General features: G+C 37.6%; 1 pseudogene; it reads left to right on the forward strand.

The window, feature by feature from the left end:
• LOC148102803 (uncharacterized) overlaps positions 1-2,481 on the forward strand; it is a 48,538-nt pseudogene extending 46,057 nt beyond the window's left edge.
• Positions 2,482-15,082: the final 12,601 nt, after the last annotated feature.

Below are 15,082 nucleotides of genomic sequence, written 5' to 3' on the forward strand. Positions count from 1 at the left end.
CTTGTTAATTTTTATTTGGGTTGTTTTCCTTCCTACACCACCCATGACAGTAATTATTAGCATATTTGTTGTTTCAAAGATCTTATAAACACTTTTTCCACATCATAAAGTGACACATTCCATTTTTTGGAGGGTTTTTTACATAACCTTTTTACATTCAGGTATTAAAATATTCTGCTGTGTTACTTTAAATGTAAAGCAATGTGATCCTCTCCCATACAAATAATGGTTTACAAATTAAAATGTATGATCGCAAAAGCCTGTACATAACATATTTATATAATGAAAATCTCTAATGTAAAAAGACAGAAGAAATGAAATAAACAAATCTAATTATGAGTTACCCTGTTAAAATATTTGTATTGTCTTGTGTCATAATTTAATCATATTACCTGTCACATTGTATCAAGGCATGAAGTCACACAGTCCATCAACCATCTAGGTTATACACTGAACCTCCATCTGGATGATGATGAAAATGCTTGCAACCGTAACACGTGTAATTCATTTGCAAGATGCTCATTTTACACAATGTCATAACCCTTTGAGATTTTTTATAGCACAATGGCTTTGAGATTCATAGCATTTTTCTATTTAATGACAAATTATATTATAAATAATATGAATGATTATTAATACATTGTTTAAATGATTTGTAGACATTAACAAAAGTGAATGTAGCTCATGGGAAACAGGGATATTTTCAGTCAACAAAAAAAACTCTTAATAACTATTGATTACAAACTTTATAAAAAGTAAGTATACGAGTAAAGTAAACAATCTTTTTATAGTGCAGGAAAGTATTGTAGTTGAGACTCCTAAGAACTCAAAAGTCACAACAGCATGCCATGAATGCTGGCATCTTTTTTTTTTTTTTTTTTTGGGGGGGGGGGGGGGGGGGCGGGGTGTCATGTTGCATCCTCTCCTGTTTTCAATGCAGACATAAAATCCAGTCAAGTATCATCATTCAATTACTGTTATTGCCAGAAGGGGGAGACACTGCAGATCATCCCCTTCTGCACTCTATCTATCAATCTATCTATAACTGTGTGTGTGTTTGTCTGTATATACATACACACCAGTCAAAAGTTTGGACACACCTTCCGGGGGAACACCAAGGCGTTCCCAGGCCAGCCAAGAGATATAATCTCTCCAGCATGTCCTGGGTCTGCCCCGGGGCCTCCTCCTTGTGGGACATGCCCGGAACACCTCACCCAGGAGGCGCCCAGGAGGCATCCTTGTCAGATGCCCAAACCACCTCAGCTGGCTCCTTTTGATGTGGAGGAGCAGCGGCTCTACTCTGAGCCCCTCCCGGATGGCTGAACTTCTCACCCTATCTCTAAGGGAGAGGCCAGTCACCCTTCGGAGGAAGCTCATTTCCGCCGCTTGTATCCGCGATCTCGTTCTTTCGGTCACTACCCACAGCTCGTGGCGATAGGTGAGGGTAGGGACGTAGATTGACCGGTAAATTGAGAGCTTCACTTTTACACTCGGCTCTCTCTTCAGCGTCCGCATCACTGCAGCCACAGCACCAATCCGTCTGTCGATCTCCGGCTCCCTTCTCACTCATGAACAAGACCCCGAGATACTTGAACTCCTCCACTTGGGGCAGGAACTCATCCCCGACCCGGAGTGGGCACTCCACCATTTTCCGGCTGAGAACCATGGCCTCAGATTTGGAGGTGCTGATCCTCCACCCTACAACACCAGGCAGAAAATGTTCCCCTAAGTTAGAAGGGAAAAAGAGGGAACACACACAAAATAAAGCTCTTAAAATGTGTTTATCCCAACTGGGCCTTCATCAAATCAGAGAAGAAAGTCGGACACCAACTAGGGAGAATCAGAAGGACAAACAGAACCATATTGTCATCCCTTACGTAGCAGGTTTATCAGAGAAACTCAGGAGAGTCTTCTCCAAGCATGACATCCCAGTGTACTTCCGACCCAGCCACACACTCAGACAAAAACTGGTTCATCCCAACAACAAAACTTCTAAACACAAACTTATAAATGTAGTGTATCTTGTACAGCGCAGCGAGGAATGCTCAGACCTCTACATTGGAGAGACCAAACAGCCACTTCATAAACGCATGGCACAACATAGAAGAGCCACCTCCATGGGACAAGACTCGGCAGTCCATCTGCATCTAAAGGACAAAGGTCACTCTTTCGTGGATGCCAATGTTCATATTTTGGACAGAGAAGACAGATGATTTGAAAGAAGAGGAGTGAAAGAAGCCATCTATATCCACTGTGAACGACCATCTTTGAACAGAGGGGATAGTTTATGACACCAACTGTCTGCCATCTATAATCCAGTTTTGAAATTCCTTCCCATACGCCTTAACGCCCACTCACATCTGATCATTTGTTCTCAGTAAATCACATAATAGGGTGGGGCAAGGTCTCACAATGGGTTCACCCAAAACCTTGGCTGATTGTGACCCACACCCGTTTTCACACCTTGGCTCGTGTGATTAGTTAGAGGATCAATAGGAGGTCAATGACCCCCTTTGGAGCCACTGCAATATGGTTTAAAATCCACCAATTGCTCTTAAAACTGAAGTTTCTCAGGTGAGAGATGAAATGTCTTCAAGAAACTTAAAGAAGTCCAGATGCTTTTTTTCTTTCCAAGCTCCTTAAAACAAACCTCAGATAATGTTGATGTTATTGAGGTTACAATTAGCATTCTAACCTCAATAATTTAGTTATATTGTCACTAATTATAACTATGTAGTTAAGAAACTGAGGGCAACAATAATTAAAAGTCACTAAGAGACAATGACTGTCTACAGTTGACAGGTTCTCAATAAATGATGTTACTTTGTCAAGTCTTGCCTGTTTAAGCTTTCAAAGTGATCTTCATTCATTATTTTCAGTTGACATTTAAGAGTCATATATTGTTCCCATATCCCTATTAAATTGCCATGCAAACTGCTATTTTGACACTAAATTTAGCTGTAATTTAACTGTCAATGGACTTATTCAATGTTTTCTTTTATGGTTACATCACAAGCTTTAAAAAATTGATCTGTAATGGATCAGAGGACTATCAAAGTCTATTTATATCACAAGTGTACAACTAAAGGCGAACCTTTAGTAACTAATGAGAATGTTTAGGTAAATACTCTTTCCATTTGTTAAATTAAAATGTCCCTTTAACTGTTCACTGTATATCACAGTAACTCAGCTCCAGTTTATATTAGTCTTATTATTATTATTTGGAAACTTTTTGAGCAGTTTCTTTAAGCAGACCAGTTATGTTTGTTTCCTAGATATAAAAAGAAACCTACAGATAGCAGATATACAGAGAGAGGGAGAGATGATGTGGGCAAATTGTGATCCATGCATTAGGTCACATACGAAGAAACTAACTTATAGCATAGAAGGTAATTAAGGAGGTGTTTTGTAAATGCTTGAAGTCAGATCTGATTCCAATTTGCCAGCAAGAACTAATAAATGTGTCACTTGTAGTCTTTGAATGCAGCTTTGCTTCTCTAATGACAGTTGCTACCGATTTAACCTCAGCTAGCTCTATAATTAACTGGTTGATTTTCAGGTGCTCTGTAGCTGCATCAATGCAAAGACTGGGACTATCTTCATATGTGAGAGTGCAATAAAGCCGTGTCTCTTCAGTCAGCATGAGCACTAAAAGTGCTTGTTACCCACAAATTATAAGCTAGTTGTGTGGTCATTAACGACTCTTAATATGCATGTGTCTTGTTTATGATGCTGACTGCAATTAGCTCTAATTTAAGGGGTTTGATGTATGAGTAATGGTGAGTCACTGGGACCAGCAGTAGGGATAATGATAAAGGTTGCTTAATATGAGGCCATGTTTTGAGTTATGATGCATTTAGGAGGCTGTAACAATGTTATTTAACATTTACAAGTCTACCACTCCTAATAATCCATGAGGATGTCTTAGATTTATATGACTAAAGTATTATAATGAGATTTAAAAAAAGCTCTCACCCCATGCTTACTCAAAGCTTGTAATGACACAAGCTGAAAACTTCTTGACTTCATGTTAAGAGATTCACACAAAGCTAAGGGTGAGCCACAGACAATCAACCGTCCTTTGTTACACTCAGGGAGGTTAAATACAGAATATCCTGGTTTTCTGTTGACAGGATGCTGTACCTTCTCCTCTAAGTGCTGTACACAGAGCGGCGCTATTCAAGCTCATAAACAGCAGTTCCATTTAGCCAAGCACTGATGCCATGTTGTCCCACTTTCATGGATGGCCTTAATCTCTGCCCTTAGCTGAGGCAGATTAATCTCTACAGTGCTGACATTATCTCCTGTTCAACACTGTGACACTGGACACAGGAGGAACTCCTCACATCCTCACTTCTCTAAGCTGAAGCATCATGTCTAATGCCCCTGGATGTTGATCAGAAGCTAAAGTATAACTCTAACTGTGATTCATACTGTTCACATCTGAGATGCATTCCAGTAACACCATTTTATAAAAGTGTTAAAATACCAAGTCATAAAATATGCATAATAGCTTTCTGATACAAATAGATGAGATTTTCGCCCTACACTATTTATTTTATAGTGGGCTTATAGGTGATTAAAGACTGTAACCTCTAATTTTAACTTAAAAAAATTCAGTTACAACTATAAACCTCATAGGATGTATTCAGTAAATGGAATGGAATGTGCTTTTTTTTTTGTGAGTTTTCTGCTCAGTACCTTGACATGTACACCTGGTATTTAAATCCCAAAGTACATGCCAAGCTGACTAATGAAAGGTACAGCATAGGGTGGCAAATACATACAACTCTGTGTGACTTCTGATGTTGGTAGTTTGGCTAAATAACCATCAGGATCCTGCTGCTGCAGTCTGGCAAATATTTTCCATGTATAACCTTATTTATAATAATAATAATAATAATAATAATAATACATTTTATTTGAAAGCGCCTTTCAAAACACTCAAGGTCACTGTACATATTAGAATAAAAAGCAACATAAAAGCAAGCAGTTTACACAACCATAAAAGCATAAGACATAAACAAATTTAAAAGAGCAGAGTGGAGAGGTTATGTGGGATAAGCTATTTTGAACAAGTGAGTTTTGAGTTGGGACTTAAAGAGAGAGAAGGAAAAGATTTTTCTTAAATCAGGAGGTAGGGAATTCCAGAGTCATGGATCAGAGCAGCTGAAAGCCCTGCTCCCCATGGTGGCAAGACGGGGGTAGGGGACGGAGAGTGAAAGGGAAGAAGTAGAACTGAGACAACGAGATGGGGCGTAATCTTAACCAGATCAGAAAGATATGGAGGGGAGAGATGATGAATAGCCTTAAATGTGTACAAGAGTATTTTAAAATTGATACGATATTTGACCGGGAGCCAATGAAGCTGCTGCAGAACAGGAGTAATGTGGTGGATAGAAGGGGTCCTGGTGATGATACGGGCAGCAGAGTTCTGGACGCGTTGAAGCTTGTGGATGGATTTTTGAGTAAGACCAAAAAGAAGTGAATTACAATAATCAATCCGGGAAGTATCAAGGCTATGGATAAGAATGGCAGTGGCATGTGGGGTGAGAAAAAGACGGAGACGATTAATGTTGCGCAATTGAAAATATGCAGACCGAGTAACATTATTAATGTGTGAATTGAAAGATAGAGTACTATCGAGGATGACACCCAAACGTTTCACAGAGGAAGAAACGAAGACCGGCGAGTTATTGATAGTAACAGAGAAACAATTGGTTCTGGATAATGTTGATTTAGTGCCTACCAAGAGGAGCTCGGATTTATTACTATTGAGTTTGAGAAAATTAGAAGAGAACCATGAATTTAGTTCGGCTAAGCAGAGGGTGAGGGAGGATGGGGGAAGAGCAGAATCGGGTTTAGTGGACAGATAAAGCTGGGTGTCATCGGCATAACAGTGAAAATGGATATTGTATTTACGGAAAATATGTCCAAGCGGTAGAAGGTAGATAATGAAAAGAAGGGGCCCCAGGACAGATCCCTGACGCACGCCAGTGGTCAGACGAAAGGGCTGAGAAGTAAAAGATTTGAGTTGAATGAACTGGGTGCGATCAGACAGGTATAATTTAAACCAGTCTAGTGGAGTATGGGAGAGACTGATGGAGGCTAGCCTACTGAGAAGAATGGAGTGAGAAATAGTGTCGAAGGCAGCGCTCAGATTGAGGAGAATAAGAATGGAAAGTAAACTGGAGTCAGCTGCCATAAGAAGATCATTGGTTATTTTTATAAGTGCTGTTTCAGTGCTACGGGAGGGGCGAAAACCAGACTGGTCTTGCTTCCCACAGAGTCAGCCAGGGAGCACAGCCGGGTATTAGCATTCAACAGACGAACACACCACGCTAACACAACCGCTTGGCGCAGCTCTAGCGTAACAACAAAAAAAAGGTGCTCTCTCCACCCAGAAACACACAGTCGCAGACAGAGAGCGTCATCTGTAACCATGGCAACATAATGCTGCCGCCTGGAACAACAGAACATAGCTATCAAAATAAAACCCCAAACAGCCCTGACTCGCTACACTATGATCCATTCTGAGAAACAAAGACACCTATCTTTTTCTATCAAGTGAGACTATGAGCTGTTTTTGTGGCTCAAATTTCACTAAAGTAATATGTGGGAAATCATCATTACACGAAGGAGCAAACTTTGCTGAGAGTGGATAAGTTGTAATTAGTTAGAGAACCCTGGAAGTTATGAAGGTGGTGAATTGTTTTGGAATCAAAATGGTCAAATAAACATCTAATTAAAGTTTCAACTTCACAAACACTTGCTAAGTGTTTAAGGGTGCTTATTTAATGGCATAGCACTTTTCTTGTCTTTTTGACCACTCAGAGCACTTTGGATTACAAACTACATATAGCCAAGTTTTGTTTTTGGAAACATGCATTGTAAACATATCAGTCTTTAAAGGACTTTGGGTCAGCTTCTGTTGTTTAAACATGCTCAGGTTATAAACAAAATGGATGCGACAGTCAACACAAGAAGATTCAGACATTTTTCATGTTGCATGTTTGAGGTATTTTTCTTTCCCACTAACAACACATGCAACACAGTTCAGTGGGCTACATATTACACGTAGAATAGAAAGGATAGAAACAAAGTATCGATCCTATCACACTAATATCACTCCAACATCAAGAATACCAGCATTGGTATCAATACTACCGATATTTGGCTACATCCCCCCCACCCGCCACCGCTGACCACTGCACCAACATGCTGCCAATATCTGAGTTTAATGTGGAAAGTAGTAATGATATCATCATCATCATCATCATCATATATTATTTTCAGAATAAAAGTAATTTTTTAACTGCCTTGTTGTACAATAAATTCAAAGTTGTATTATATGTATGTATATGTGTGCGTATATGTGTGCGTGTGCGTATATGTGTGCGTGTGCGTATATGTGTGCGTGTGCGTATATGTGTGCATGTGTGTGTATGTGTGCGTGTGCGTATATGTGTATATATGTTTTACTAAAGAAAGTTGTATTTAAAAATGTAATTGTGGTACTCTTAGATCAATGGTCTAACTTAAAATACCCATAACTAGTTTGTTATTTATTCAGACTCAACTTTTGAGTCAAGATTTTCTGCTTTTTCCTGCTTTAAATCATTGTGAGTACCTAGGAACAGAAGCATTTGCCAATTACTGTCAAATTACTGCCATGCCTGTCATATCTTTTTGAGTAGTATTCATCAGTGTGTTTATTTTACCCAGACAGTTTTCATGGATTTCACAATTTAAAAAAAAAAAAAGATTTATATACAAATATTTTACATTAAACTGACCACCAATGAAATAGACCTTTTCCACCTGGAGTAATGCTTTAAGTCTGAAAACCAGTGTGTCTGAATCTAGTAAACTGCCACTGAGAATCAATTCAACAGTCGTGACTGCCTCAAGTTAATGAACACAAAATGATTAGAGAGGTAGACACTTTATTTCTTTCACTATGGCGTTCATCAAGTCTGCAGCATTCCCTCTCCAATTGATTTGAAGAAAACATTGTTAGATAGTGCTAAAGGAGTGGCCTGTTCTGTGTCAGTTTTGTGGGAATTGTGGTCTAAGTAACCCCCCACCCCCATAAAAAAAATTAAATAACAGTCAGGGAATGGACTGTCATAGACATTCACACTTTTTATGATATTTTGACTTTTTGTCTGCCACTTATCTAACTTTAGAACTATAATTTGCCCAGTAGTTAATGACTAAGTACCAGAAAGAATTGTGAAATTTCCATCAGCTATATTTGTGATTTATGACTGATTATCTGAAAAACTGCATCTTTAGTTAGTATTTAAGTTTTAATATTTGAGTTTTAACACCATTGTTAATAATGTGTTCATTTTATGTTGTTTTTATAATGTGTGCTTTTTCATATCAGCTGTGGAAATATTGTAATTTTTAGTTGTAAGCAACCTTTTCAGGGTTACAGTGTGTATGAGTACAAATCTCTTGCAGTGCTTTTGACAACAATATTAATTGCTGCATTTAAATGTAGGTTTGAAATGCAAAAATACTACTGCATGTTTATTATATAGTGTGTTGTGATTTGTATTATAATCATAAACCGTTTCATGTGTTCTATAAAATAGACCTGTGTTGAGTCAAAAAAACTTGTTTTAACGGAACAACTTTATTTTTTCTATTACATCAGACACAAATTTAACAATGGTTTTATTTTTTTTAACTTGTCTGTTAGTACAAGCTGAAAACCTAAATAATATTTTAGAAACACAATAAAAATTGAGTTGTAAAACCTTTATTTGCCCTGGGTCAGATTAGCAGCTTTTCCAGAGTACCCTGCCTCTTGCCCTATGGCAGCTGGGATAGGCATCCCCCCTACGATGCAAATATGCAAATAACAGGGTGCAAATATTCCAATAACTGGGTGTCATATTCATTGCAGAGATATAAAGTCAGACTATTACAGTGAGCCACGCTTAACAATTTGTATTTACTGATAGTCATATGGATAAACATTTTTCTGTGACTAGATGACCATTTCTTGACCATTTTGCATTTGCATCACTGTTACTCAATCAGGATTTTGTAAGTAACAGGATCATTTGCTCTAAAAAGCCTATTTTCACGACACAGAACGGTCTGCAGCATTTGAATTGACTACAATTGCTTTCACAGCTTCCCACGCTGTAGCATTTGCATCATTTTTAGATGAGGCACAAGCAAAGTATTTTTTTTCACTGCTCTGTTCATGATTATGCATGCAGTGCCTAAAAAGCAAATGTGATCCTCAAGATGTTCCAAACGTTTTTGCATCTATATTAATTCCAACTTTCTTAGTGAACAGCGTAAAGGTTACAATATAGAATTCATACATGACGGATGTCAGGGTGTGACTGTAGAGCATTATATCAACTGTTATTTAAGAAGTTCTGAAGGAACATGGTACAGCTTAGAGTAAAACATATTTTTGGCAACTTTGATTAACGCAAATAAAATAAGAGACTTTTTAAACTGCTGCCTGATTTTGTTCATACCGCCTACATAATCTCTTTGGTGGTGGGCCTTTTGGTGTCCATGTCAGGTATTTACATCTCCACACATTACAGTTATTTAAAGAAATGTAAGTAGAGAGGAGGGGAAAAACAAATTCCTCACTTAAAACAAAAGTGAGGCAAAAGTGCTAACCACTGTAGACCTTTCCACCCTAAGCACAACTGATATTTACTAATATACCATGACATGGAAGTGATTCACATTATGGCACTGCCGAAGTGTTACTGAAGCCTAGGTTGCTTTGATAGCTGTCTGTCCTCTTTGTACTTGTTGGCACTAGTTTCGCCACAGTCACCAGATGCCAAGCCCTCCTGAAAAATAGACTCAACGTCTCCACAACATTTATCAGCAGATGGAAGCATGAAATGCTCCAGTCTCTTGGATGGTTGTGTTGATTTTGGACTTAATAAAACAATAACAACAAGTGGACCAGTCACTACCAGAGATGGGCAGTTACTGTAAACCGATTACTTTTTTCAAGTAACGAGTAAAGTAAGAGATTACTATTGCAAAAACGGTAATTAGATTACCGTTACTTTCCCGTAGGAACGCTGCGTTACTGCGTTACTACGACCGTGATTTTTTTGCCAGAATGTCTCATGACAATGACGCAAGCAAGTGCGACGTTCCTGACAACAGCTGTGTGCAGATCAACAATGGATCATATAGGGAGTGCGGGAGAGAGTATGAGAATGCAGTGTTTAAAGTGTGGAAGTACTGACCTTATTTTGAGTTTGATTCCATAAAAAGTGACAAAAACATTAGCGTGTGTTGTGCGTGGGAAGAAAACTTCTTTTTACAGCGAAAAAACCCCCTAAACTTCCAAGCAAGCACCGAGTGCGCTATGACGTAATGGGAAATTCACAGAGAAACTGCCGTATCCTTCCACTGACCGCTGTGGCACACCTGCACCAGGGTAAGCCTCCGCCTACCCAACTCCTGCTTTACAGGTGAAAATAGAGCAAACGGACCATTAGTCTTTGACTTTATTTATTTTCTGCTGTGTTTTACTTGCATCTATTTGAAAGACTGAGTGTAAACACAAAGTATATATATATTTTATGTGCTAGAATGTGCAGAAAATAGGTTTAAATATTAAACAAATTTCTTCCAGTCAGAGAATGTTGCATATAATTAAATTTTTGCTTGATGCATAAAGTTAAAAGATTAAAACTAATAAAACAAGTTTTAAAAAGGGACTTTTCCATTTGATTACATTTTGTATGATGGATTATGCAGAAAAAGTAGAATTGGGCGGAAAGTTCTATCGGTTTATCACCTGTTCAGGTTGTAAATCATTTTTTTAAAAAAGTAACTAAGTAACTAAGTAATTAATTACTCTTGAAAATAAGTAATCAGTAAAGTAACGGGATTACTTTTTTGGGGAAGTAATCAGTAATTAGTTACTGATTACTTTTTTCAAGTAACTTGACCAACACTGGTCACCACTACCTCCAACCACCAGTATTTAGGAGGCATGGGTCACATTATCTCCAATCTGTGAGAACCAATTTACGGACCCAGAACAGAGGTCTGCACTCTTTAATATTCAGAAAATCATTTCCTGTTAAGTTTGCTGCTCCTCCATTTAAAGATTCTTCATATAAATGTAACCGGTTCTCTTCATAATGATGTTAGTTAACATAAATGTCAATGAAATCTTGCTTATTGTTTTTCTTGATTTGAAGGGAACCACCACATGCCATCCCATTATTTTTGTAATAAGTTGGTGCAAAAGCAATTTGGATATGGCAAACTGTCATCTTCTCTTCAAGTGCAGAAATAAAACACAAGCTTATAGTTTTTCTACAGTAAACTTATTTTCTCTCCACTAAACTCCTACTTTGAGGATTAGAATTTACACAAACAGCCTTCATCCAATAACTCTAGATGGGGAAAGATCCCCCACCCACAGTCTCATTACTTGGTAATGCCTTTAGTCATATTTGATTGCTTGCCTCCATCTCAGATCCTCATTGCAGATGGGCCTCTTTGTCTTACCCTGCGCTAGGCACTAAGCGATGGCATTTCAGACCACAGTTCAGAATATTTCTTATTGTAAAAAACACATGTAGATACCAAAATGTGTTTTCACTGTTCCAGATAAATAAATACATTTTAAAGTAAGTGAGATAATATTAGGCCGTACACAATTAGCATAAACCTCATTTCCATGTTAAATGGGTACATACTGTGCTCATGCTGTGGCAAAATACATGCTAATTTGATTAAAACATAAATGAAACATAAATGAACCACATTAATGCAATCATTGTAGCTTAATAGCACAAAATCAAATTGGATTGCTCATAGTTGATACAGGTGGAAGATCCCTATGCATTTGGGGAAAAAAAAGCCAACAGTGACAACAAGAGCAAAAGCAATGTTTGTAGTCACTTTGGATTCTAACAAAATAACTAATTGGATTAGGGTTTAGATCTCTCTTTGCCTGACAGTTCTCTCATCTGTATGCTGCATGGTTATAATTCTCTCTGCAAGTCTGTCTTTGCCTACCTTTGACAATGTATGTTAAAATACATGCAACAGTAAATACAGTCTGATCATAATGTACTACTATCAATTAAGTGCCCAAAGTCAAACACATCAACGGTTTGATTTTTATTATAGAAACAACTGTGGCAAGATTATCATGCAGTGGTTAGAGCTGTCACTTCACAGCAAACTCTGACTCGGGCCAACTTAGGTGATGTTTACATTGACCTGGCCTACAGTAAATTCAGTAAACTCAGTTATCTCACATGAAGCTATGTGCCATTAATAATAATGATAATAATACTATTCAAAATTTAATATAAAATCTGGTAAGAGAAGAGAACAGCCCCTGAGCAGGTGAGACTTTTATTAATCAGCCAAGTTCCTTTGAGCAGATTCAAGCCTGCTGGTTCTTCTTTTCTGTCCTTTTTTTTTAAACTTAAGTTGAGTTCTTTATTTTCAGTTAGAGGAGCAGTAGTTTGTTTGGAAAACCTGAAAAATAACGAATAATAAATCTTGAACCTAATTAGAATTTTTGACAATTTTGCAGCCAGTCATTTTCTCTTTAAAAACTGCAACACTGTTAGGGGAGCATATGTTTTTGATGAGGTATGTTAAAAAAAAAATCCCTGTAGTTTACTACTGTTTTATTCTATGTCACTCTTTGCCTCCTGAGTTTGAGACATTTTAATTTAAAGAGCACTGACCACAGATGGGAAGTGGAAACATCACTTCCTAAGGAAGATGGATAGCTCCTTCCTTAGGAACTAATTAGCCAGTGTCTTCCAGGGCTCATGTTCAAATGCCAAGTCCTGAAGTTCCATAACTGTAGGGGACAGCCAAATAAGGATCCACAGAACAGACAGATAAACAGATGATACTAATTGTCTATTATGAAAGCTCTGTAGAGATCATCTGACTATTTTGAGGCCATTAGTGCAAATCAACTTAATTTGGATTTTTTTTAACCAAAAAGTCTGAAGCATTTTTACTGCTAATACACTTTATGATGTGGTAGTGAAATTATAGGAATTCACAGTGTGTAACAGACTTTAGGTAAGCTTTTAAGAGAAAATTCCATGATGTAATCCGGTGAAATTTTTAATGATCAAATTCAGGTCAGAGTGAAAGGATGTTCACATCACCTATACTTTCACCCTTCATTTTGTTTCTTCATATAAATGTCTAAAATTTTACATTTACCCTCCACTTTGTCTTTCCTCATCATGCAGTGTGAGTATGCCTGATGATCCCTGCACTGTAAGTGGATTTGCTGCTTTGCAGAATAGTGAGGTAGGCTGCAGCAATAAATTATAGTGTTTTCTGACACACTCCATTTTGATTTCACTCTAGCGAATTTGAATAGCACGCTGTGAGATACAATGGCTAATTGGCTGATCCATCTCAACATTAAAGGCAGTTTAAAGCACACTTAGTGTCTTTTCAATGGCGTTCAATGTTTCATTACAAGAATTCAATTCAAGGTAGAAAAAGTAATGGAAATGCAGAGATATGAATAGTCATCAAGTACTGAAAATCATTCATATGCACTCTTTGACAACTGTCAGTGCAACAATAAGCATAATTTGTGTCTAAATTATCCACTTCTTATTGTGGAAAGCGTGTAATGATGCTCTTGTGTAAAATCCAAATTTTTTTGCATAAATAGCTTGAAGTAAGCAGTTGGTGATCAAAGAGTAAATGTATACAAGTATAGACATGCATACATGCACACACACCAACACATGCATACACCCACACATATATGTAGTACATTTGTATGAATAAAGCATGGCAGTTATGCGAGTTAATATTTTACTGGTGCGTAACACATTACTTTAGTAGTGGTCGTAGGAAGACTTTCATCAGCATCGACTCCATAGACAGACAAAATGTATGTTTAAGGAGGGAGATGAAACCTAACCTTGAGTATTTACCAGGTGCCTCTTTGCTTCCTTTGCACTCCTCTAGTCTGCAGCTCTCATTCATTTTGCCCTGAGGCCGTGTTGATACTGAAGGTGTATAGAGCCCCAGAGACAGCCACGGTACTTTTTCATTCATTTGTGGTCTGTGTACAGATTTTTATCCCCGAAGCTCTGACTTACAGAACAGACATCTAAAACTTGGCTGCTGAATATTCAGGAGGTTAAAATAAGAGGACAGAATGAATCTTTGTTGATATTTCTTAATGTTAAAATGTCCAGCCGAAGACTGTGTTTGCAAGCATGGCACAAGTCTTTAAAAGTTCATTATAAGAGTGTCAGTATGGTAGATGATGATGATGATGACCATGGACTAAGAGGTGATCCCAATTTCTTTCTTGCAGATAAACAGAAATAGCTGTTATGTAGCGGCAGTTTTTGGATCTTGGTAACATATGATGTTTATGTGTGTGTTCTTCTGCAAAAGTTTATATGGTATGACAGCATGAATGGATGCCTGTATTTGCAAACATGCACACAAGCTTATGTGTGCACAACGATGTGGGTGTGAGATGGATTAGTTTGAGTGAATACTGCTGTGCACGGTGTAGCTAAACCCTTAAATTGGATTAATTCAAGGTGGGCTCTTAAAATAAAAGACTGCATTACCTTAGGTTGGTGTTTCCACCCAACTTTGTTGCCTTCAACAAGCCCCTTTGTTAAAAGTGATCTATTTATGTATTAAACTGTATGTATTTTCTTTTTACATACTAACCTTACTGTATGGTACACAATAGCCAAATTACAGAGGGGCAAATAATTATTTGGCCCCCTGCTGAATTTGTAAGTTTGCCCACTCAGTCTATCATTTTTGATAGTTTCATTTTAATGGAGAGAAACAGAATATCAACCAAAAATACCAAACAAAACAAAACAAAACACCACATTACATAAAAATGATAAATTGATTTGCATGTGATTATGTAAAATACGTATTTGATCCCAAAACAAAATAGTACTTGGTACTTGGTGAAGAAATCCTTGATGGCAAGCATTTCTTTTAAAACTTGTAGCTTTTCCCTATGGTTTCGTTTGTTTCCAAATCCAAGTGAACCAAAATGTGTCACTGTAAACCACAT

Source organism: Neolamprologus brichardi, chromosome 5, assembly GCF_056152115.1.
Source record: "Neolamprologus brichardi isolate AB-2024 chromosome 5, ASM5615211v1, whole genome shotgun sequence".
Taxonomy (NCBI): Eukaryota; Metazoa; Chordata; class Actinopteri; order Cichliformes; family Cichlidae; genus Neolamprologus; species Neolamprologus brichardi.